At 46.0% G+C, this 24,573-nt stretch overlaps 2 long non-coding RNA genes and 1 pseudogene across 2 annotated transcripts; 1 reads left to right on the top strand and 2 right to left on the bottom strand.

The window, feature by feature from the left end:
• LOC130684886 (serum amyloid A-2 protein-like) overlaps positions 1–24,573 on the bottom strand; it is a 163,687-nt pseudogene that overhangs the window by 73,096 nt on the left and 66,018 nt on the right.
• Positions 3,575–5,749, bottom strand: LOC118913844 (uncharacterized). Its single transcript, XR_008999253.1, has 3 exons — positions 5,676–5,749; positions 4,847–5,091; positions 3,575–4,031 (listed from the first exon to the last, which is right to left on the bottom strand). It is a non-coding gene; the product is annotated as an uncharacterized LOC118913844 (long non-coding RNA).
• LOC130684888 (uncharacterized) lies at positions 6,761–16,982 on the top strand. Its single transcript, XR_008999248.1, has 4 exons — positions 6,761–6,834; positions 7,419–7,663; positions 8,479–8,587; positions 16,766–16,982. It is a non-coding gene; the product is annotated as an uncharacterized LOC130684888 (long non-coding RNA).

A 24,573-nucleotide genomic window follows, 5' to 3' on the forward strand; every position in this document is an offset into this window, starting at 1 on the left:
CACCAGGCACATGCAGTCTACCCAGGAGACATTCCCTCCCAAGGCCACTCCTTCAAGAGTGGAGAGGCAGCTAATTCACAGAAACTGAGGAAATCGAGAAGGGGAGGAGACAGAGGAATATGCTCCTAATGACAGAACAAGACAAAACAGGAGAAAAAGCCTAGATGAAATGTAGTTCAGCCATCTATCTGATGACAAAGATACTCAAGAAACCTGAAGGGAGAGTGGACGAGCTTGGTGACAACTTCAACAAAGAGACAGGAAATAGGAAAAAGACCCAATCAAAGCTGAAGAGGAAAGTAACTGAGAAGGAAACTACATTGGAGGGAATCAATGGCAGATTAGAGGGGGCAGAGCGGTGCAGCAGCCGGAGGACAGGGTGGAGGGGAGCAAGCACGCTGGCCGCAGACAGGACAGGTGATCTCATGGCACGAGGATAGCCTCAGTGACCTCGACCAGAACATCAAGCCCACCAACATCCACATGACAGGAGTCCTGGAAGGAGAAGAGTCAGAAACTCATTTGAAGAAAGAACAGCTGAAAACCTCCTGACCTGGGAAAGGAAACAAGACGTGTAGGCCCAGCAATCACAGACAACCCCAAACAAGAGAAACCCAAGGAGGCCACAGCAAGACCCTTATAATGAAAATGTGTGAAAGTTTCAAGATAGAGTCATAATGGCAGCAAGAGAAAAGATGCTGCTGACATGCGAGGGGAACCCCATCATGCTCTCTGATGGGAGCTCCAATCAAGGACCCTCTAGCCAGGAAGGTCATCCAGACCTGAAGAAGAGATCAAGAGTCTCCCAGAAAAACAAAAGTTAAAGAAGTTCACCACCAGTGAAATGAAACTTTAAATAAAGTTAAATGGACTTGTTTAAACACAAAAGGAAAAGCGGTGTTGTAGAAGAACACTACCACAGATACTAATTTTACTCTCCAGACTAATCACAGTGCAAAGGTAGTAAAACAATAACTTGAAAGCTCGGATGAAGGTAAAAAGACAAAACTAGTAAGATTCAATTTATTTAAAGAATTTGTTAAGGGAATCATCATGAATACATGCTATCATATCCATAAAGCAGGGAGAAGGGAGAGTAAAAACTTAATACCATCAGAATGCATCTGAAATTAATTTCATATAGGCTGCTGTACACTTAGGATATTATGGGTGAACCTCAAGGCATCCACAAGCTAAAAACCTAGAGCTGATACAGAGAAAAGAAAGAAAGAATCCAAGCACGATACTAAAAAAAACTATACTCATCACCAAGAGAGTAACGATCAGAGAAAGACTACAAAAAAATAAAACAATTCACAAAGTGAAAATAAGGATGGAGCTATTAATAATCACTATAAATATAAGAATCTAAATGCTCCAATCAAAGACAGGGTGACTGATTGGATGAAAAAACAAGACCATCTGTATGCTCCCAGCAAGAGATTCACTTCATTTAAGGACACAAACAGACTAAAAGTGAAGGAATGGGAAAAGATATCCTACGCAAGTGAAACTAAAAAAAAAGGAAAAGATGAGAAGCAATACTACTATCAGACATGGGAAGACTTTAAGACAAAGGACATACAATAAACAGAGATGGCTTTACATAACAATAAAGCCATCAATGTAGCAAGAAGACATAGACACTATAAATATCTATGCATCCAACAGAGGAGTGCCTAAACATATAAAACAAATATGAACAAACATAAAGGGAGAAAAACAGTGTAATGCAATAAGAGCAGGGAATTTATAACACCCTACAGATGGACATCAAAGAACTGACCATCTATACAGAAAACTGAAAATGAAACAGGAGTTTTGAACAAGTTATTAGACCAGATGGACTTAACCAACATATACACAAGAATCCATTCCCAAACAAACAATGCATATTTTTAAATGTGCACTTTCCAAGAGATATCACACATCAGGCAGAAACCAAATCTCAATAAACTTAAGAGTCAAATCCTATGAAGCATCTTTTCCAGCCACAGTAGAAGGTAAGCTAGTAATCAGTTACAGGAAAAAACTGGAAAAAAAACACAAATACATGAAGATGAAGGCGAAACAGCATGATACTAAATGACCAATGCTGCAACAGGTACATCTAAGAGGAAAACCCAAAATACCTGAAAACTGAATAAAGATAGAAAAAGAACAGATGAAAATCTTTAGGACACAGCAAGAGCCCTTCTGAGAGAGACATTTCTAGCAATACAGGACTACCTCCTGAAACAAGAAAAATTTCAAATGGGCAGTCTAAAATTACCTCTAAAGGCATTAGAAAAAGAAGAACAAAGCACCCAGTGAGGAGGAAGAAAATAATAAAGGCAGGAGAATTAAGTGATGTATAGTATTACAAAAATATTAAAAATAAAAAGTTGCTTCTCCAGAGAGACAAAAATGACAAACTTCTAGTGAGACTTATTAGAAAAAGACAGAACACTCAAACACAATCAGTGCTGAAAGAGATGACATTAAAATATAAACTATGTAAGTACAAAGGATTAAAAGACATTACTAGGAAAAATTACATGCCAATAAATTGGGCAACCTAGAAGAAATGGATAGGTTCCTAGAAACCAACACTTTCCCAAGTCCGAAGTAGGATGAAATAGAAAATCTGAAGAGATTGATTACTCATAACAAAAATGAATTGGTAATAATAAAAAAAAAAACTCCAAAGAAAAAAGCCCACCACCAAATGACTTCACAGCTCAATTCTATGAAACATGTACAGAAAAGGGCTGATATATATATATACTCAGAAATGTGAGGAATAAAGCACTTCCAAATTCATTCTACAAGGCCAGCATTACACTGACATCAAAACCAAGAAAAAAAGAAGCACTAGAAAAATAGAAAATTACAGCCCAATAGCCCTAGTGAATATAGATGCAACAATATTCAACAAAACATGAGCAGATGGAATTCAAAAATGCATTGAAAGGATCACTGACCATGACCAAGTGGGAATGTTCTCCAAGGAAGCAACGATGGATCAGTTATCAATAAATTATCCAATGAGATACACCACATTACAAAAGGAAGGGTGAAAACTCTATGATCATCTTGAAACATGCAGAAAAAAGCATTTGGCAACATTCAACATCAACTCATGATAAATATCTCTAAAAACAAAGTGGGTTGAGAGGGAACATGACTCAATATTTTAAGGAAATATAGGACTAACCCACAGCCAAAATCATAATGGTGAAAAGCAGAAAATGTTTCCTACAGGATCAGGAACAAGACAAAGATGTCCACTCTCAACACTTCTTCAACACAGTACCTCAAGTCCCAGCCACAGCAATCAGAAAGGAAAAGAAGTCAGACAAGAAAAAGAAAAAAGTTCCCCAAACTGGTAAGGAGGAAGTAAAATTGCCATTATTTACAGATGGCATGACACTCTATCTAGAAAACACTAACAAATCCAACAAAAATGATTAAAACTAAGCAATGAATTCAGTAAAACTGCAGGATACAAAATGAATATACAGAAATATATTTAAAAAAACAAATTCGCAGAAAGAGAATGTAAGAAAACAATCTCACTTGCAATTGTAGCAAAAGCAGTAAGAGATCTGGAGGATGTTTAACCAAGGAGGTGAAAGAGGTGTTCTCTGAAGATGCTAAGATACTGAGGCTAGAAACTGAAGGTGACACAAGTTAATGGAAAGCATCTCATGCTTATGGAATGCAAGAATTAAAATGGTTGATATTAACGTTAAAATAAAAATTAGTAGTATTGTTAAAACTACCTGCAGCTCTGGGAGGAAATTGCAAGTTGGTGCAGCCACCATGGAAAGCAGGATGGAGGTTTCTCAGAGAACAGCTGTGCTCTCTGTAACGCTATGGGATGAACACTGGGAAGGACACTGATGGTGGCTTGCTAAGGAAGCTAAAAGGAGTTACCTACCTGCCTCGTGTGACCCTGGAGGTAGAGAGCAGCAGATGTTTGCAGAAATGGATCAAGTAGAACTTTCATTAGTTGAGTTCAGAGAGATGAAGTTGTTCCCTGTGGAGACCTTGTAGGGAAAACAAAAAATAAGACGGTGAACCTGACCCACTGGGCTTCTCCACTAAGAAGGGACAGTCCACTAGCAGATAGCTTCTTTTCGGAGGCAGGGAGGGTGGGTCACAGGGGGAGCCCTGATTTGCAGGCAACCTGCCTTGTGGAAGGGGGTGGGAAGAATGCTCTCACCTGTGACTATTCATGCTCCAGGGGCCTCACTGCTCAGGTCAATCTCCCCAAGCAGCCTGCCCCAAAGTCTCCCCACCTGACTTCTCTGCTAGGCGGTTGTGGCGAGCCAGCTGCCTTCCTCAAGTTCTCCTAGTGCACAGGCACCCAGAGACACACACTGTTCCCAGGCTGCACAGTGCTCTTAACACACACACAACACACGTGCAAGAGCTACCACACACACACACACACACACACACACACACACACACACACGGAGGGGAGCTGACACCACGGCGAAGCACTCACCAGGGGGCCAGGCCACCGCCATGCAGCCGCAGGGACCTTGACACACCCCCTGAACTCCCACGCGCTGACCCGTTTGGGAGCACAGAAGGCCCCCGGCCTCTGCGGGTGCACCCTCGCAGCGACCATGCCCGCGTGCCCACCGACCAGACACCCGAACCATTACCTGCAGTCAGAGAAGCTGGCGGGCCTGGGAAGCTCCCGGATAAGACCTGGTCACCTTCCTGGCTGGGTAGGTGCGTGCGCTGCCCATGGCTTTCCAACGCCCACGCACAGCTTTCCACTTTCCTCCCAGGCCCATGCAACACCCCCAAACTCCCTGATCAAAAAATCAACGTGGCGGCGGCTACTTACTATGAGCTGAGGCTGCTGCAAGTTGGCGAGGCCTGCGTGAGAACAAGGGAGCCGGGTCCCTGGCAAGAGGGCCTCTGGTGGCGGCGGCAGGAGTCTGAGGGCATCTGGCAGCGGAGAGCGCTGGGCGTCAGTGAGCGTTGGCGAAGGCGGCGGAGGGCGGTGGTGGCGGCAGGCGTCCGGGGCGGGTGTCAGCGGGAGGCACCGGCTGGCGGAGACAGGCGGGAGGCGGGCTCTGAGGCTGGTGGCTGCGCTTTGGTGGAGGGAAGCGGCGTCTGGGGCCCTTGGCTTTGGCTGGCGGGCGCTGGGCGTCAGTTGCGGGCGGACTCCATCCCTTACGACATTGCCGCCCCTGCACCCCGGAACCGACACCGCCAGCCGCCGCCAACCTCAAGAGATCCGCTCCGCGCACAGACACCCGCGCCTCCCACAGCTACAGACGCCACGGCCCACGATGGAGCGCAGCCCGTCCACGCTACGGCCCACTGCAGACACCGCTCCCCGCCGCCTCGCCCTCGCCTCTGGCTGCGCCACCTGCCGACGGCAGCCTCGGAGGTCCGCCCCGCGCAGACACCCGCGCCTCCCGCAGCTGCGGACGCCACGGCCCACCGTGGAGGCAGCCCGTCCACGCTGCGGCCCACTGCAGACGCCGCTCACCGCCGCCCGGTGCCGCCTCTCAGGGCGCATCTGCAGACGGCGGGCTGGACTCCGCCCCCCGCCGCGGACCCCGCAGCGAGGCGCCCCAGCCTGCAGCCTCCCGCAGCGGACACCTTCCCCGCCCGATCCCTCCCGTACCCGACGCCGCCCGCCCCCCTGGGGGGTGGCCGCTTACCGTGAGCTGCCGCTGCGAGGAACACAGGCCTGCGTGAGGAAGACGGCGCCGGGTCCCTGGCGAGGGAGGCCCCTGGAGACGGCGGGAGGAGGCCGGCAGGCGGCGCAGAGGTCTGCAACCTGTATTATAGCGCAGGGCTAAGGGGGCCACAATTTGAACTGGAAAGAATTTAATGGAATCTATAGAACAACAGTGTAATTAAATAAATACTCAGGTTCTAAGGGGAGAGACAAGTAAAACAAGGGCCTTTTCTCTAGAACTGGGTGGAAATCAATGATATTTACCAGGATTCAGAACAGAGGATGTGTAGTTTGGAACTGGCATCAGAGGGGAATGATAGTGAGTTTTGTGATCGGTCAGTTCAGTGATACCCTGAAATATTCTAACACTCCATAGGGTCGCACTGCCAAACTTAATTGCTTTCATGGACGCACAGGTGTGAAACCATGAGTAATTAGAAGGGACTTTCTATAGTTATTGGCATCTCTTGAGGAATTTTAGATAAGATTATTTAATTATCAGAAATGACATTTCTCAAGATGACTTTTCCATGCCTAATTTCATTTACTTGATGGCAGTTCTAAAGATTATTACTAAACATTCCCCTACATGCAATATGAAAAGTTATTCTCACTTTTACTCTCACAGTACCTGCCCATTAATTCTTTATCCTCTAGATACACTCCTCCTTGGTTTCCTTTTGCAGTTTTCTCATCTCCTTTTATTTCACAGGGATGCTGCACCGAAAGGGGAGTGTGGGATTGATGCGCGCGCTCTCCGTCGTTGGGGGGAGAGGCAGCGCAATAAGGAGGCGGGGTCCGCTCGCAGCCGCCGTCGTGCACGCTCGTCCCGCCGGCCAACACCGCCTACTTGCGGTGCCCGCGGTGCTTCTCTCCAACAGTTGCGCAGTCAGTCGCAGCAGAGAAAGCTTCCCGCCTGCGCCCTCCGGTACTTTCCCGGCCCGCCGCCCCACGCCGCGCCGCTAATGTTTTCTCCCGCTAGCGCCTCCGTCGCTCGCCAAAGCCCTGAGCCGCCTGCCGGTGCCCTCCAAGGGAGACCGCCCGCGGCCTCCTCCCGCCGTCTCCAGGGGCCTCCCTCGCCAGGGACCCGGCGCCGTCTTCCTCACGCAGGCCTGTGTTCCTCGCAGCGGCAGCTCACGGTAAGCGGCCACCCCCCAGGGGGGCGGGCGGCGTCGGGTACGGGAGGGATCGGGCGGGGAAGGTGTCCGCTGCGGGAGGCTGCAGGCTGGGGCGCCTCGCTGCGGGGTCCGCGGCGGGGGGCGGAGTCCAGCCCGCCGTCTGCAGATGCGCCCTGAGAGGCGGCACCGGGCGGCGGTGAGCGGCGTCTGCAGTGGGCCGCAGCGTGGACGGGCTGCCTCCACGGTGGGCCGTGGCGTCCGCAGCTGCGGGAGGCGCGGGTGTCTGCGCGGGGCGGACCTCCGAGGCTGCCGTCGGCAGGTGGCGCAGCCAGAGGCGAGGGCGAGGCGGCGGGGAGCGGTGTCTGCAGTGGGCCGTAGCGTGGACGGGCTGCGCTCCATCGTGGGCCGTGGCGTCTGTAGCTGTGGGAGGCGCGGGTGTCTGTGCGCGGAGCGGATCTCTTGAGGTTGGCGGCGGCTGGCGGTGTCGGTTCCGGGGTGCAGGGGCGGCAATGTCGTAAGGGATGGAGTCCGCCCGCAACTGACGCCCAGCGCCCGCCAGCCAAAGCCAAGGGCCCCAGACGCCGCTTCCCTCCACCAAAGCGCAGCCACCAGCCTCAGAGCCCGCCTCCCGCCTGTCTCCGCCAGCCGGTGCCTCCCGCTGACACCCGCCCCGGACGCCTGCCGCCACCACCGCCCTCCGCCGCCTTCGCCAACGCTCACTGACGCCCAGCGCTCTCCGCTGCCAGATGCCCTCAGACTCCTGCCGCCGCCACCAGAGGCCCTCTTGCCAGGGACCCGGCTCCCTTGTTCTCACGCAGGCCTCGCCAACTTGCAGCAGCCTCAGCTCATAGTAAGTAGCCGCCGCCACGTTGATTTTTTGATCAGGGAGTTTGGGGGTGTTGCATGGGCCTGGGAGGAAAGTGGAAAGCTGTGCGTGGGCGTTGGAAAGCCATGGGCAGCGCACGCACCTACCCAGCCAGGAAGGTGACCAGGTCTTATCCGGGAGCTTCCCAGGCCCGCCAGCTTCTCTGACTGCAGGTAATGGTTCGGGTGTCTGGTCGGTGGGCACGCGGGCATGGTCGCTGCGAGGGTGCACCCGCAGAGGCCGGGGGCCTTCTGTGCTCCCAAACGGGTCAGCGCGTGGGAGTTCAGGGGGTGTGTCAAGGTCCCTGCGGCTGCATGGCGGTGGCCTGGCCCCCTGGTGAGTGCTTCGCCGTGGTGTCAGCTCCCCTCCGTGTGTGTGTGTGTGTGTGTGTGTGTGTGTGTGTGTGTGTGGTAGCTCTTGCACGTGTGTTGTGTGTGTGTTAAGAGCACTGTGCAGCCTGGGAACAGTGTGTGTCTCTGGGTGCCTGTGCACTAGGAGAACTTGAGGAAGGCAGCTGGCTCGCCACAACCGCCTAGCAGAGAAGTCAGGTGGGGAGACTTTGGGGCAGGCTGCTTGGGGAGATTGACCTGAGCAGTGAGGCCCCTGGAGCATGAATAGTCACAGGTGAGAGCATTCTTCCCACCCCCTTCCACAAGGCAGGTTGCCTGCAAATCAGGGCTCCCCCTGTGACCCACCCTCCCTGCCTCCGAAAAGAAGCTATCTGCTAGTGGACTGTCCCTTCTTAGTGGAGAAGCCCAGTGGGTCAGGTTCACCGTCTTATTTTTTGTTTTCCCTACAAGGTCTCCACAGGGAACAACTTCATCTCTCTGAACTCAACTAATGAAAGTTCTACTTGATCCATTTCTGCAAACATCTGCTGCTCTCTACCTCCAGGGTCACACGAGGCAGGTAGGTAACTCCTTTTAGCTTCCTTAGCAAGCCACCATCAGTGTCCTTCCCAGTGTTCATCCCATAGCGTTACAGAGAGCACAGCTGTTCTCTGAGAAACCTCCATCCTGCTTTCCATGGTGGCTGCACCAACTTGCAATTTCCTCCCAGAGCTGCAGGTAGTTTTAACAATACTACTAATTTTTATTTTAACGTTAATATCAACCATTTTAATTCTTGCATTCCATAAGCATGAGATGCTTTCCATTAACTTGTGTCACCTTCAGTTTCTAGCCTCAGTATCTTAGCATCTTCAGAGAACACCTCTTTCACCTCCTTGGTTAAACATCCTCCAGATCTCTTACTGCTTTTGCTACAATTGCAAGTGAGATTGTTTTCTTACATTCTCTTTCTGCGAATTTGTTTTTTTAAATATATTTCTGTATATTCATTTTGTATCCTGCAGTTTTACTGAATTCATTGCTTAGTTTTAATCATTTTTGTTGGATTTGTTAGTGTTTTCTAGATAGAGTGTCATGCCATCTGTAAATAATGGCAATTTTACTTCCTCCTTACCAGTTTGGGGAACTTTTTTCTTTTTCTTGTCTGACTTCTTTTCCTTTCTGATTGCTGTGGCTGGGACTTGAGGTACTGTGTTGAAGAAGTGTTGAGAGTGGACATCTTTGTCTTGTTCCTGATCCTGTAGGAAACATTTTCTGCTTTTCACCATTATGATTTTGGCTGTGGGTTAGTCCTATATTTCCTTAAAATATTGAGTCATGTTCCCTCTCAACCCACTTTGTTTTTAGAGATATTTATCATGAGTTGATGTTGAATGTTGCCAAATGCTTTTTTCTGCATGTTTCAAGATGATCATAGAGTTTTCACCCTTCCTTTTGTAATGTGGTGTATCTCATTGGATAATTTATTGATAACTGATCCATCGTTGCTTCCTTGGAGAACATTCCCACTTGGTCATGGTCAGTGATCCTTTCAATGCATTTTTGAATTCCATCTGCTCATGTTTTGTTGAATATTGTTGCATCTATATTCACTAGGGCTATTGGGCTGTAATTTTCTATTTTTCTAGTGCTTCTTTTTTTCTTGGTTTTGATGTCAGTGTAATGCTGGCCTTGTAGAATGAATTTGGAAGTGCTTTATTCCTCACATTTCTGAGTATATATATATATCAGCCCTTTTCTGTACATGTTTCATAGAATTGAGCTGTGAAGTCATTTGGTGGTGGGCTTTTTTCTTTGGAGTTTTTTTTTTATTATTACCAATTCATTTTTGTTATGAGTAATCAATCTCTTCAGATTTTCTATTTCATCCTACTTCGGACTTGGGAAAGTGTTGGTTTCTAGGAACCTATCCATTTCTTCTAGGTTGCCCAATTTATTGGCGTGTAATTTTTCCTAGTAATGTCTTTTAATCCTTTGTACTTACATAGTTTATATTTTAATGTCATCTCTTTCAGCACTGATTGTGTTTGAGTGTTCTGTCTTTTTCTAATAAGTCTCACTAGAAGTTTGTCATTTTTGTCTCTCTGGAGAAGCAACTTTTTATTTTTAATATTTTTGTAATACTATACATCACTTAATTCTCCTGCCTTTATTATTTTCTTCCTCCTCACTGGGTGCTTTGTTCTTCTTTTTCTAATGCCTTTAGAGGTAATTTTAGACTGCCCATTTGAAATTTTTCTTGTTTCAGGAGGTAGTCCTGTATTGCTAGAAATGTCTCTCTCAGAAGGGCTCTTGCTGTGTCCTAAAGATTTTCATCTGTTCTTTTTCTATCTTTATTCAGTTTTCAGGTATTTTGGGTTTTCCTCTTAGATGTACCTGTTGCAGCATTGGTCATTTAGTATCATGCTGTTTCGCCTTCATCTTCATGTATTTGTGTTTTTTTTCCAGTTTTTTCCTGTAACTGATTACTAGCTTACCTTCTACTGTGGCTGGAAAAGATGCTTCATAGGATTTGACTCTTAAGTTTATTGAGATTTGGTTTCTGCCTGATGTGTGATATCTCTTGGAAAGTGCACATTTAAAAATATGCATTGTTTGTTTGGGAATGGATTCTTGTGTATATGTTGGTTAAGTCCATCTGGTCTAATAACTTGTTCAAAACTCCTGTTTCATTTTCAGTTTTCTGTATAGATGGTCAGTTCTTTGATGTCCATCTGTAGGGTGTTATAAATTCCCTGCTCTTATTGCATTACACTGTTTTTCTCCCTTTATGTTTGTTCATATTTGTTTTATATGTTTAGGCACTCCTCTGTTGGATGCATAGATATTTATAGTGTCTATGTCTTCTTGCTACATTGATGGCTTTATTGTTATGTAAAGCCATCTCTGTTTATTGTATGTCCTTTGTCTTAAAGTCTTCCCATGTCTGATAGTAGTATTGCTTCTCATCTTTTCCTTTTTTTTTAGTTTCACTTGCGTAGGATATCTTTTCCCATTCCTTCACTTTTAGTCTGTTTGTGTCCTTAAATGAAGTGAATCTCTTGCTGGGAGCATACAGATGGTCTTGTTTTTTCATCCAATCAGTCACCCTGTCTTTTGATTGGAGCATTTAGATTCTTATATTTATAGTGATTATTAATAGCTCCATCCTTATTTTCACTTTGTGAATTGTTTTATTTTTTTGTAGTCTTTCTCTGATCGTTACTCTCTTGGTGATGAGTATAGTTTTTTTTAGTATCGTGCTTGGATTCTTTCTTTCTTTTCTCTGTATCAGCTCTAGGTTTTTAGCTTGTGGATGCCTTGAGGTTCACCCATAATATCCTAAGTGTACAGCAGCCTATATGAAATTAATTTCAGATGCATTCTGATGGTATTAAGTTTTTACTCTCCCTTCTCCCTGCTTTATGGATATGATAGCATGTATTCATGATGATTCCCTTAACAAATTCTTTAAATAAATTGAATCTTACTAGTTTTGTCTTTTTACCTTCATCCGAGCTTTCAAGTTATTGTTTTACTACCTTTGCACTGTGATTAGTCTGGAGAGTAAAATTAGTATCCTGTGGTAGTGTTCTTCTACAACACCGCTTTTCCTTTTGTGTTTAAACAAGTCCATTTAACTTTATTTAAAGTTTCATTTCACTGGTGGTGAACTTCTTTAACTTTTGTTTTTCTGGGAGACTCTTGATCTCTTCTTCAGGTCTGGATGACCTTCCTGGCTAGAGGGTCCTTGATTGGAGCTCCCATCAGAGAGCATGATGGGGTTCCCCTCGCATGTCAGCAGCATCTTTTCTCTTGCTGCCATTATGACTCTATCTTGAAACTTTCACACATTTTCATTATAAGGGTCTTGCTGTGGCCTCCTTGGGTTTCTCTTGTTTGGGGGTTGTCTGTGATTGCTGGGCCTACACGTCTTGTTTCCTTTCCCAGGTCAGGAGGTTTTCAGCTGTTCTTTCTTCAAATGAGTTTCTGACTCTTCTCCTTCCAGGACTCCTGTCATGTGGATGTTGGTGGGCTTGATGTTCTGGTCGAGGTCACTGAGGCTATCCTCGTGCCATGAGATCACCTGTCCTGTCTGCGGCCAGCGTGCTTGCTCCCCTCCACCCTGTCCTCCGGCTGCTGCACCGCTCTGCCCCCTCTAATCTGCCATTGATTCCCTCCAATGTAGTTTCCTTCTCAGTTACTTTCCTCTTCAGCTTTGATTGGGTCTTTTTCCTATTTCCTGTCTCTTTGTTGAAGTTGTCACCAAGCTCGTCCACTCTCCCTTCAGGTTTCTTGAGTATCTTTGTCATCAGATAGATGGCTGAACTACATTTCATCTAGGCTTTTTCTCCTGTTTTGTCTTGTTCTGTCATTAGGAGCATATTCCTCTGTCTCCTCCCCTTCTCGATTTCCTCAGTTTCTGTGAATTAGCTGCCTCTCCCACTCTTGAAGGAGTGGCCTTGGGAGGGAATGTCTCCTGGGTAGACTGCATGTGCCTGGTGGGTTTGGATGGCGGACTGGAGCTCCAACAGGTGGCGGCTGGGGCCCTCTGGGTGCTCCGCCCTGGGGCTGCTCTCCTGGGGTGGCTGCCTATGGTGCAGGGGGTTCCAAGGCCCCACACAGGGAGCACCCTGGCTGGTCTGCCGGAGCCGATGCAGGTGCAGGCCCAGTTTGTGTCTGTGCACCCATGTTGCCTTGGTGGCCCTGCTGGGTCTCCAGAGAGCATGTGTAGTCATAGGCAAGGGAGTCACCTTTTGGGGACATCTGTTGCTGTAGTGAGCCAGTGGTCTCTGGGCTTGCTGAGGTGGTAGGCCAGCTAGGTTGCTGGGAAACTGCTCCCCTCTCTGCTATAAAGGTGGAGGTGAAGTTCCAGTGCATTTCGGCATTTGGATGTGAGTGGCTCTATTTGAAATAACATAGTAGCTTTTAGAGCTGCTTCTATTCATATGAAAAATGTGCTGAACAAAAAAGAGTTGGGTGATGGTGGCAGGAATTCTAGGAATAGTGACATCTTTGCATTTCTGTTTAGTGGAGTGATTCTGAAGTAATTTTTTACTTATGTGTGAAGGTGGTGAGTAAGGTCAAAGTAATCGTGTTGAGATGAAATGATGTAGTAAATAAAGCCCCTATACCTTGGCTTGATGTATAGGAGACACACCATTTGCAGTTATTTGCTTCCCTGTCTGGGTTTATTGCCTTAATTAACCTCACGGTTCAGAGTAGTCCAAACCACGTTTCAAGCAAAACCCATCTGAAATTGCATAGAAACACTTGGCAAGGTATTCTCAGAGGCTAGTTGAAAATTACTCTTTGTAGACACTGTTTGTTTGCAAGTTGTTTGTTCTCTCCATCATATGTTCCTTTTTTATTTTTGCATTTCCTGTGATTGTAGGCTGACAAGTGCAGCAGAGGGGTCACTGCTGGAAGAGCCTGTAGACTCTTTAGGGGCTGGCCACGTGCCAAGCCTCTGGCTGATGCTCTGTTTATCTCGCAGGTTCTGTGAGCACCTGATATGCTTTGTAAACGGCTCTTTTGCTCCCTCAGGCTCAAGGGGTCCTTGTCATTGCCAGTCAGAGCCATCACCTGAATGAACACATTAAGGTCATATATATAATTACTGACCTGCCCTTCCAGGTTCCTTCCTGAGAGAAGGGGGCCTAAGCCAGGGTGCCAGAGAGCAAGCAGGGGCCTGGCTTGGAAGCAGGACCTGGCTGCTTTGCTTAGAAGCTGAGGTATGAGCAGAAGGGGCTGGGGTGGCCCAGGCCACGGCCAGGGCATGACTGGGCTGTGTCATGGGAAGGGGCCTTGGTGAGGTGTTTTCCAAGACATGGAGCAGGGGACGCTCTGAGAGAGGTCCTGCAGGAGGGGGGCCGGGCAGGTTCTTCCCTGCTCCACAGGTCCCTCCAGTGCCCTGATAGCCTCACTCCTGGCATGGCCACCTCCCCTCCTCGGGTTTCAGTGGCAGTGTGGCTCTGGGCCCTGTTTCCCAGACAAGGCTGAGACTTAGTGGAGACCCTAGATATTGGAAACTGAGCCAACACCTTAAAAAATGTGTGTAAATTGTGTTCCTATTGATCCCCTCATAGCGACCAGAGTGAAAAGTACAGAGGTGGACGGACACAGATATACCCAGCCTGCAATTATGAGTGAAACTTTGGAAATGGCCCAAGAGTTGACAGCCGGGTCTGCTGGGTAAATAGTGAGATGTGTCCCCTGGGAAGGAGTGAGTGGAACAAGACTGACTGCGTGTGTTGCCTGTGGGGCCTCAGTGGAAGAGCAGCACATGCCCTCATCCCCATCACACACACACACTCATCAGGAATGAGTGCACTTAAAGGCAAACGCTGGGAACGATCGACGTCGTTTGTTATTTGCTGGTAGGACTTTGGTAGAAAGAATGTATCATCTTTTCTTATTCTTATTTAAATCATTATTTTACTAAATTAACATTAACTGAATAAAGGTAAAAATCAATATGCCTTAGTAAGCATCCTAGATGATGCTTTTCTAGCATTTCTGATTTTAATTTTAAGATGACATGTATGTGAGGAAAATTTAAGCATTGCATATGCCGGAAAATAAAAGCCTTTAAAGGTGTTTCACTAACCCAGACATTTCCCTTTTGGTTTCTGACTCCCATTCCATATACAGAAAAGTGGTCCTTATCCCAAGTTAATGAAAACTCAATTTAATATTGGGGCTTCATTTTCTATTCATCTTCATTGATCCATCAGGGATCTTTCTTAGTGAACTCTGTTATTTGTATGAAAAATGAAAGAATTTTTTACTTACTCTCCCCATACCTTTTATGGCCAGACACCAAAGGCCACATATCATATGATTCCACTTTTACGAACAGTCTAGAAGAGGGAAATCAGTAGAGACGGGAGGACAATCAGTGGTTGCCAGGGACAGTGTTGGGGGGGGAGTGAAGAGTTCCTGACTCACAAGGACAGGATTTGTCCCTGATGAAAATGCTCTCAAACTGGCTAGTGCTGTTGGCGGGGCAACACTGTGCCTCTACTTCCTACCACTGAAAGGGACAGTGTACCAGAATCCGAGAGTTAAATGTCATTTGAGGTGCCCATTGTAAGATGAAATGGAGTAAGCCTATGCTTTCTGTCAGATGAGAACACAGAGGAGGAGGCTGCATGCACAGGGCGGGAAGGGGCTGCCCTGGTGCTGCGCCTGCACCGCCTGCTGTGGCCGGGGGTTCTGGCCCTGGAGCCTGGGTGGGAGCTGTGTACTGAGCCTGCTCTGGGTCTGAGTCCCGGAGCTACTGCAGGGGCCTGTTGTTGCGTAGATGCCTGTTCCGAGCCTCGTGTGTCACAGGAGAGGTGACTTGGAAGGTCCATGGCTCTGAAGTGGGGCTGACGGGTTACTTGTTTTGGCACATGAGCTGCTGTGGTGAGAGCTGTGGCGTGAGCCTGCTCTGGCTCTGGACTGGAGCTGGCGTGTACTTTTGTTCTAGCTTTGGGCCTCGAAATACATGTGACCCTGCGCCACTTGAAAGATCTGGTCATACAATGTCAGTGCTATCCTACCTGCTCACTGTGACCCATGTTCTCTGTCCTTCTCTCTCATGGGACCAAGCCTCCATGTTAGGACCTGTGGTATAGAGGCCCATGTGGCCGAGCAGCGAGGGAGCCAAACAGGCACAAGAACACAGGCCTCCCTTCCAGACTCACCCCTGCTTACACCCCTGTGTGAGCTCAGGCGCTGAGGGAACCAGGTCCTGTCTGGGTTTGGCCTGCAGCCCCAGCTCCCGAGAGTCTGGCAGAAGCTCCCAGCTGAGAGCTCCCAGATTCCTGGTCCACTGAAACTGGGAGGGTAAATGTTGGTTCAGCCACTGAGTTTGGGGAAAAGTCCCACAGAAGCAGCAGTTGGTGGCTCATGCTGTTGTCCCACACTGGGCCCCAGCCCGCACCTCCCGCCCCTGCTGTCCTGCCTGCCCCCTCCTTGTAACCTCCACTCTGGCAAAACTGCCTCTGTCACCACATGTCTGCAGGTTGTGCCTCCTGCCAGACTAACTCACCAGGATTTGTGCAGGGCCGCCTCCTCTTGTCCCACTGCTGAAATCGGAATGGCACCTCAGCTCAGCCTGCTCCGCTCCACCTAGTGGAGCTGGGGACTCATTGTAGTTCCCTACAGAGCGCTTACTCTTTTCATCCACATGGTGGTGTTTTTGTGGCTTTTGTCCATCTTCCCCCCCCACCTGTGACTTCCCCCTGGGAGCTCCTGCAGGCAAGGGGCCTTGTTGGGTCTTCCTGCCCTGGTGCAGCTGAGTACTCAGGGCACAGGTGCTCACTGAATATGGGCGTATGCACTCTAACCTCCCACGTTGCTAACTTTGTTGTTTGCATTAGTAGCAGTGGTAGTAGTAATAACATTTGATCAGCACCGTCATCATTTTTAGGCATCAGTATTTTCATCACATACACTGTTTTGGATTCTAAAAAACTTCCTGCCTGGATGTTGATGAGGGTTCATAGAACTCACACTTTTTGTGTTGACTGCAAGTTTTGCTAGTTGCAGAAAGGATGTTTTAGGAGAGGTGGTTCTGTTTTTCACTCCTGTAATCCTGCGCTGACCTTGACTGCTGGCAGGGGGCGCCCATGGACAACCAGAGTGATGTCTGGAGGCCTGCGGTCCCCCCCCCCCCCGCCCCCGTGGGCAGGAGGGGGCGCGAAAACCCAGTCTTTGTGAGGCAGGTAGAGCACATGCGCCTTCCTTCAGGCCTTTCTCTTCATTCCAGAAGGACCCAGAGCGGAGGCGCCTGTAGGGCCTTGGTTCCAGGACGGGACAGCTTGCGACAGGGTCCCCGTGAGGAGCACACCCCCTTTGTGCCCCGAATGCAGAGGAGGAGGCTGGGCCGCCGCTTCTCCAGGCCTTTGACCTTCACCTGCAGACCAGAGCCTTCCCTTCTGTGCCATCCCCCGTGGCTGACTCTACGTCTTCAGGTAAGGAGACTTTCACAGCAGGTGAAAGTTTATCTGTTTTCTGGCAGGTTCCATAGGGAAGGGGCTGAGTGGGTCAGACTCCCAGGGTGCTGTCTTGTTCATTAGGGACTGAGCGTGGTTTTATGGGAGAAATCCCCGCAGAGCTTCAGAGGGAGGGAAACACAAGGACAGTCGTGTGTGTAGTGGACACACAAGATACTGGGACCTTACAGATGTTTAGGTTGGGGGCGTGGAGCGTCCCTGTTCTGGACATACAGAACTCCCAGTGAAAAGGCAAATTTGAGTAGTCTGTACACGGCTTGATTAATTTTTTTTTTTTGGTATCATTAATCTACAATTAGATGAAGAACATTATGTTTACTAGGCTCCCCCCTTCACCAAGTCCCCCCCACATACCCCTTCACAGCCACTGTCCATCAGCGTAGTAAGATGCTGTAAAATCACTACTTGTCTTCTCTGTGTTGCACAGCCCTCCCTGTGCCCCCCACACACACACTATACATGCTAATCGTAATGCCCCCTTTCTTCTTCCCCACCTTTATCCCTCCCTTCCCACCCATCCTCCCCAGTCCCTTTCCCTTTGGTAACTGTTAGTCCATTCTTGGGTTGTCTGATTCTGCTGCTGTTTTGTTCCTTCAGTTTTCCTTTGTTCTTATACTCCACATATGAGTGAAATCATTTGGTACTTGTCTTTCTCTGCCTGGCTTATTTCACTGAGCATAATACCCTCTAGCTCTATCCATGTTGTTGCAAATGGTAGGATCTGTTTTTTTCTTACGGCTGAGTAATATTCCATTGTGTATATGTACCACCTCTTCTTTATCCATTCATCTACTGATGGACATTTAGGTTGCTTCCATATCTTGGGTATTGCAAATAGTGCAGCGATAAACATAGGGGTGCATCTGTCTTTTTCAAACTGGAGTGCTGCATTCTTAGGGTAAATTCCTAGAAGTGGAATTCCTGGGTCAAATGGTATTTCTATTTTGAGCATTCTGAGGAACCTCCATACTGCTTTCCACAATGGTTGAACTAATTTACATTCCCAGCAGCAGTGTAGGCGGGTTCCCCTTTCTCCACAACCTCGCCAACATTTGTTGTTGTTTGTCTTTTCGATGATGGCGATCCTTACTGGTGTGAGGTGATACCTCATTGTGGTTTTAATTTGCATTTCTCTGATGACAAGCGATGTGAAGCATCTTTTCATGTGTCTGTTGGCCATCTGAATTTCTTCTTTTAGAGAACTGTCTATTCAGGTCCTCTGCCCATTTTTTAATTGGATTATTTGCTTTTTGTTTGTTGAGGTGTGTGAGCTCTTTATATATTTTGGATGTCAATCCTTTATCGGATCTGTCATTTATGAATATATTATCCCATACTGTAGGATACCTTTTTGTTCTATTGATGGTGTCCTTTGCTGTGCAGAAGCTTTTTGGCTTGATATAGTCCCACTTGTTTATTTTTGCTTTTGTTTCCCTTGCCCGGGGAGATACGTTCATGAAGAAGTCACTCATGTTTATGTCCATGAGATTTTTGCCTATGTTTTTTTCTAAGGGTTTTATGGTTTCATGACTTACATTCAGGTTTTTGATCCATTTTGAATTTACTTTTGTATATGGGGTTAGACAGTGATCCAGTTTCATTCTCTTACATGTAGCTGTCCAGTTTTGCCAGCACCATCTGTCCATTTACATTTAGGGTGATTATTGAAAGATATGTACTTATTGCCATTGCAGGCTTTAGATTCATGGTTACCAAAGGTTCAAGGTTAGCTTCTTTACCACCTTACTGTTTAACTTAACTCGCTTATTGAGCTATTATGAACACAGTCTGATGATTATTTCTCTCCCTTCTTATTCCTCCTCCTCCATTCTTCATATGTTGGATGTTTTGTTCTGTGCTCTTTTTAGGAGTGCTCCCATCTAGAGCAGTCCCTCTAAAATACCCTGTAGAGGTGGTTTGTGGGAGGCAAATTCCCTCAACTTTTGCTTGTCTGGGAATTGTTTAATCCCTCCTTCATATTTAAATGATAATCGTGCTAGATACAGTATCCTTGGTTCAAGGCCCTTCTGTCTCACTGCATTAAATATATCATGCCATTCTCTTCTGGCCTGTAAGGTTTCTGTTGAGAAGTCTGATGATAGCCTGATGGGTTTTCCTTTGTAGGTGACCTTTTTTCTCTCTCTGGCTGCCTTTAATGCTCTGTCCTTGTCCTTGATCTTTGCCATTTTAATTGTTATGTGTCTTGGTGTTGTCCTCTTTGGGTCTCTTCTGTTGGGATTTATGTGTGCTTCTGTAGTCTGAGCAACTATTTCCTCCCCCAGTTTTGGGAAGTTCTCAGCAATTATTTCTTCAAAGACACTTTCTATCCCTTTTTCTCTCTCTTCTTCTTCTGGTACCCCTATAATGCGGGTATTGTCCTTTTGGATTGGTCACACAGTTCTCTTAATATTGTTTCATTCCTGTAGATCCTTTTATCTCTCTCTGCGTCAGCTTCTATGGGTTCCTGTTCTCTGGTTTCTATTCCATCAATGGCCTCTTGCATCTTAATCCATTCTGCTTATAAATCCTTCCAGAGATTGTTTCACTTCTGTGATCTCCCTCTGGGCGTCATCCCTTAGCTCTTGTATATTTCTCTGCAGCTCCGTCAGCATGTTTATGACTTTTATTTTGAATTCTTTTTCAGGGAGACTGGTTAGGTCTATCTCCTTCTCAGGAGTTGTGATTTTGCTCTGTATCAAATTTTTCTGCCTTTTCATGGCGATAGAGATAGTTTGCGGAGCTGGCGCAAGTGACGGCTGGGAGAACGTCCCTTCTTGTTGGTTTGTGGCCCTCCTCTCCTTGGAGAACAGCGACCTCTAGCGGCTTGTGCTGGGCAGCTGCGCGCAGACGGTGCCTCTGATTCTTGCCCGGCTGCTACGGTGTTTAGCTCCGCGTTTGCTGTGGGCGTGGCCTGCCTCGGGCTGCTGCTCCGATATGGCAGAGCCATGTCGGAGGGGAAACGGCTGGGAGGCTGTTTATCTCCGTGAGGGGCCTCCGAGCTGTCCTGCTGTCCAGGGGGTTAGAGTGGCCAGAGTTCCCTGGGATTCCCAGCTGCTAGGCTAAGTGTCCCGGGACGCTTCCGTCCAGCTGTGGGGTCCCTGTCCCTTTAAGACTTTCAAAAAGCACTCGCTTTTCTTTGTCCCAGGGGCGCCGGCTGCGGGGACCCGCTCACAGGTCTTACTGTCCTGTTTCCCTAGTTTCCAGCACCCCACGCGCGCACTGTGTCTGCGCTCTGGTGCAGATGGCTGGGGCTGGGCGTTCAGCAGTCCTGGGCTCCGTCTCCCTCCCTGCTCCGACTCCTCTCCTCCCGCCGGGAGCTGGGGAGAGGGGCGCTCGGGTCCCGCCGGGCCGTGGCTTGTATCTTACCCCCTTCGCGAGGCGCTGGGTTCTCGCAGGTGTGGATGTAGTCTGGCTGTTGTCCTGTGTTTTCTGGTCTCTCTTTTAGGAAGAGTTGTATTTGTTGTATTTTCAAAAATGTATGTGGTTTTGGGAGGAGATTTCCGCTGCTCTACTCACGCCGCCATCTTCGCTCTGCCCTCTGATTAATTTTTAATAGTTGATATTTGCTATAATGTGAAAGTGTTTGAAAAACTATGGACAAAGAGGAGTGTAGAAAAATGCATTATTTTAAGCTTCAGTATTCTAAGTTTCTGTCATGCACAATTTATTATAATTTCACTTTCCTGGCTTTCAAAGAAAAGTGATCTGTAATGTCTTTAAAATATGCTTCGTATCTTTCTAATAATGCGGTAACAATATGAAATATTGAAAAGTAGTGGCTCATTGAACATTTCTTCCTGGATTCCAGTGTGAGTAGTATTGTTAAAAACTGATGAACCTAGGCTGCTACCCAATTTTTTTGAGTGTAATAAGATGATACCCACAGTTAGATTGAGATGATCAAAACCCAATGGTTATTCTTAAAATACCAACCATTGCGTACTGCTGGAAACCACTAAGGATGGAATACCTGAAAACGTAAACTTCCAGAATAGTGAAGAACCAAGACCGTGACTGCTTTTTGTCAATGAGATAGGTTCGTTGCACATGCAGTTTTTGCCTATTAAAAATGCAAACCAGGTAGCATTTAGTTGAATTTTGTATGTTTCCATTCAAGTGATAACATGACGGTATCTGTAGTCTCCTTGCTGTTGGTTATGATCCTCTTTCTATTGAGAATTGATATGTTTGCTGGGAGGTTTTTCATTTGTCACTTCTGTACTCTCTGTTTATTTCTAAATCTGAGTATAATCCCATGTCCTGTTAAAAGCTTCCCATTCCTCCAGTATAAAAATTACCTGCTCACTTGAGTGGTAAGCAAGGTGGGAGGCCTTCTAAAGGTAGGCGTCTTTACATAAAGTCAGGATGTTTTGTCGGAGGGCCTCATTAACACTCTCCACTTGGTTTGCAGTATCATCCCATCATGATAACTGCCTGAAACGGTGCTGTCCCTCTGCACCGAGATCCTTCTGATGTCGGTATTGTGTATTTTCCAGTTTGGTTTTTGATTCCATATTATTTTCAACTTACAATATTTGAATTTAAAAATGTGTGCTCTTGATTCACATATGTATGCTTACATACATGTACAGTTTTAGTATCTGTTCAGTGTATATTTTGCATTGGGTGATGGCTGATGCATTTGATCTTGATGACCATTGGGTGTTTGTAAGTATACTAACGTACTTTCTAGCACAGAGCTGAAAATATCCCATCTGGTGATTCAGTTCACAAAACCTGTTTATCCATTGTGTAATATTTTTAAGCTTATCATAGTTTGTGTCTTCCGATGATCAGCTGAAAAAGGTAGAAATTGGGCATGCAATCAGAAGTGTATGAAAAGTATTAGCTCTTTATATTCTCAGTTGTATTTTGGATCTAACCTGATTTCTTAGGTGCATTAGATATTCCTTTTGAATTCTAAGCACAGAGGAACAGACCGATTTTTTTGTTTACCTACGTCATTAGCTATAAGGAATTCTATCAACATGTAAAAGTTGCACTAAATTGGGGAGCATACCAGCATTTTAGCTTTGAATAATTCTGTGTGATCTCTTTAAGTATCACGCCAGGCACACAACATAGCAACATCTACCATCACTTGCAGTATAGTCTGCCACTTTTAATTCTTTGATTTTGTCATTGTTTGCTCACTACCACCTAGGAAATGATATTTGAGTACTTTTTAGACATTTTCCTGATCAGAAAATATCAAGAAAAAACATTGAATCTCTTCATGGTCATACCTTCTGTTCTCATAGTTGTAATCTGTGTATTTGAGTTAGAGATTTTTATTTTGCTCCATTACTGCTGAAATATACAAGTATTCTTGGAATACATGTGAGCCAGTCACACTGAGGCATTTTATATTTTGTTTCTACAGCAGTCTTTTGAATATGGTCAACCATGAAGTGAAATAGACACTGTAGTATCTGCATCTCTACATACATTTATGATGACATGATTTTTTGAGAGTGACCCCCACACAGCCATACCAGTGAAACAACTTTAAAAACCCTCCCAAGTAACATAATACATAATAAGTAAATATGCACAAGCATTGTCCACTGAAAATGAAAACTGTAACATAGTTGTTTGGAAATTATGTATCTTCCTGGGTTATTTATTTCTCTGTGTAATGAATACTACCTTTAAGAAACAAAACAGTAGAACTAGGTGACAATCAAAATTAATAGTAATTTCTAGCAGTTTAGAAATACTGTGTGTTAAAATATGAAAAGTGTTACTTAATACATTTTTCTTTTTTTTAAAATTTTTATTAAGGTATTATTGATATACACTCTTTTGAAGGTTTCACATGAAAAAGCAATGTGGTTACTACATTTACCCATATTATCAAGTTCCCACCCATACCCCAATGCAGTCACTTGTCCATCAGTGTAGTAAGATGCCACAGATTCACTGTTTGCCTTCTCTGTGCTACACTGTTTTCCCCGTGACCCCCCACACCATGTGTACTAAACATACTACCCCTCAATCCCTTTCTCCCTCCCTCCCTGCCTGTCCTCCCACACCCCTCCCCTTTGGTAACCACTAGTCCCTTCTTGGAGTCTGTGAGTCTGCTGCTACTTCGTTCCTTCAGTTTTGCTTCATTGTTATACTCCACAAATGAGGGAAATCATTTGGCACTTGTCTTTCTCCGCCTGGCTTATTTCACTGAGCACAATACCCTTTAGCTCCATCCATGTTGTTGCAAATGGTAGGATTTGTTCCTTTCTTATGGCTGAATAGTATTCCATTGTGTATATGTACCACCTCTTCTTTATCCATTCTTCTACTGATGGACACTTAGGTTGCTTCCATATCTTGGGTATTGTAAATAGTGCTGCAATAAACATAGGGGTGCATATGTCTTTTTGAATCTGAGAAGTTGTATTCTTTGGGTAAATTCCAAGGAGTGGGATTCCCGGGTCAAATGGAATTTCTATTTTTAGTTTTTTGAGGAACCTCCATATTGCTTTCCACAATGGTTGAACTAGCTTACATTCCCACCAGCAGTGTAGGAGGGTTCCCCTTTCTCCTCATCCTTGCCAGCATTTGTTGTTCTTAGTCTTTTCAATGCTGGCCATCCTTACTGGTGTGAGGTGATATGACCTCATTGTGGTTTTAATTTGCATTTCCCTGATGGTTAGCGATGTGGAGCACCTTTTCATGTGTCTGTTGGCCATCTGAATTTCTTCTTTGGAGAACTGTCTCTTCATATCCTCTGCCCATTTTTTAATCAGATTATTTGCTTTTTGGGTGTTGAGGCGTGTGAGTTCTTTATATATATTGGATGTTAACCCCTTGTCGGATATGTCATTTACAAATATATTCTCCCATACTGTAGGATGCCTTCTTGTTCTGTTGATGGTGTCCTTTGCCATACAGAAACTTTTTAGTTTGATGTAGTCGCATGTGTTCATTTTTGCTTTTGTTTCCCTTGCTCGAGGAGATGCGTTCAGGAAGAAGTTGCTCATGCTGATATTCAAGAGATTTTTGTCTATGTTGTCTTCTAAGAGTTTTATGGTTTCATGACTTACATTTCGAGTTTACTTTTATGTATGGGGTTAGACAATAATCCAGTTTCATTCTCTTGCACGTAGCTGTCCAGTTTTGCCAACACCAGTTGTTGAAGAGGCTGTCATTTCCCCATTGTATGTCCCTGGCTCCTTTATCATATATTAACTGACCATATATGGTTGGGTTTATATCAAGGCTCTCTAATTTGTCCCATTGGTCTATGGGTCTGGTCTGTTCTTGTGCCAGTACCAAATTATCTTGATTACTGTGGCTTTGTAGTAGAGTTTGAAGTTGGGGAGCATAATCCCCCAGTTTTATTCTTCCTTCTCAGAATTCTTTTGGCTCTTTGGGGTCTTTTGTGTTTCCATATGAATTTTAAAACGATTTGCTCTAGTTCATTGAAGAATGCTGTTGGTATTTTGATAGGAATTGCATTGAATCTGTAGATTGCCTTAGGCAGGATGGCCATTTTGACAATATTAATTCTTCCTATCCATGAGCACAGGATGTGTTTCCACTCATTGGTATCTTCTTTAAT

The sequence above is a fragment of the Manis pentadactyla genome, chromosome 9, assembly GCF_030020395.1.
Source record: "Manis pentadactyla isolate mManPen7 chromosome 9, mManPen7.hap1, whole genome shotgun sequence".
NCBI classification, from domain to species: domain Eukaryota; kingdom Metazoa; phylum Chordata; class Mammalia; order Pholidota; family Manidae; genus Manis; species Manis pentadactyla.